At 34.7% G+C, this 600-nt stretch overlaps 1 protein-coding gene across 1 annotated transcript in view; it reads right to left on the bottom strand.

Annotated features, from left to right (window-relative positions):
- Nucleotides 1-600, bottom strand: part of LOC104739864 — a 24,786-nt gene that overhangs the window by 22,712 nt on the left and 1,474 nt on the right. The window lies entirely within an intron of this gene.

Raw genomic sequence — 600 nt, 5'->3', positions numbered from 1 at the left:
TTTTTTTTTTTTTTTGTATTATTTATCAGCGTGACAATGAGAGTCATCATCCCCTTTCAGTTCCAACACTATTGTACGTCTCGGTCATGAGCTCTTGCACCTTCTCTTCTCCTCTCTAAACCGCTCCCATATATGTTCAAATTTATTTCATGTTTTGTTACTTAAACAAGATAACTAAAGGAGCCTATGTTATTCAAATTGTTTCTATAAAAAAACAATCTTCATTTCTCTAACCGGTAAAAAAACAAACTTACCCTATCGTTCCATAAAATAATCAAGGAACACATATGATTTCACTAGTATAGTAGCTGGCACCTCCAGCTTTTCTTATTTTTTAGCTCTCAGAGTAGTTTCCATCAATAATGGGAAAAATCTGTGTATGTTGTAGTAACTAGTTCACTTTTTCTTGACTCGAAAGCTTTATTAATTTTTCCTCTGGCCGGCTAGCAAAAATAGTATATGCACCCTTCTGAATCACCTCTTCTTGCTGCTGTTCTTCTTTCTTCCCATCACTTGGCTCTCCAGAGCCTTCAGCCTCTTACTAACAGGACTCAACGATGTTGAAGGAAAACTTGTATTGTTTTTTTTTTTTTTTTTTTT

Source organism: Camelina sativa, chromosome 2 (genome assembly GCF_000633955.1).
Source record: "Camelina sativa cultivar DH55 chromosome 2, Cs, whole genome shotgun sequence".
In the NCBI taxonomy this organism is placed as follows: Eukaryota; Viridiplantae; Streptophyta; class Magnoliopsida; order Brassicales; family Brassicaceae; genus Camelina; species Camelina sativa.
Note: the sequence above shows the minus strand (reverse complement) of the source record. Positions and strands in the feature narration are given on the sequence as shown.